Source organism: Nicrophorus vespilloides, unplaced genomic scaffold (assembly GCF_001412225.1).
Source record: "Nicrophorus vespilloides isolate i.1.1-1 unplaced genomic scaffold, Nicve_v1.0, whole genome shotgun sequence".
In the NCBI taxonomy this organism is placed as follows: Eukaryota; Metazoa; Arthropoda; class Insecta; order Coleoptera; family Silphidae; genus Nicrophorus; species Nicrophorus vespilloides.
Window position 1 is genome coordinate 796 of NW_017099583.1, and position 441 is coordinate 1,236.

Consider the following 441-nt stretch of genomic DNA (forward strand, 5'->3'; position numbering starts at 1 on the left):
TTTATCTTCGACTTTCTTTTTATCCAAATTGAGCATCATCGGATTGCGCCCGTTCAGCGTGTGAGTGTGTCGTTCCGTTTGGATCCAAATCGAAAATCTTGTCTTCATGGACGTCGTCTATCATACAAGGATTGTTGTAACTCTCTGGAACGTCCATGATCTTAAAGTAAATTGTCTCGTCTAATTGAAAAGTATTCATCATGTTTGTGTTTTTGATCGTTTTCATCGCAATTCGATAATCGTTTTCCATGTCGGCGAGTACAGTTCTCAATTCGTTTCTATCATCTGCAAACAAACAAACAAAGAATGAAATATAATTAAAACAGTCATAATAAAAAATGAACTTTTCTTTTCACATACTCGAGGTCATAATGACTTGGCAATGAATTGTTTCTTTCTTGAATCTAATGAAAATCGGACTTTCCAGCGAAACATCCTTAC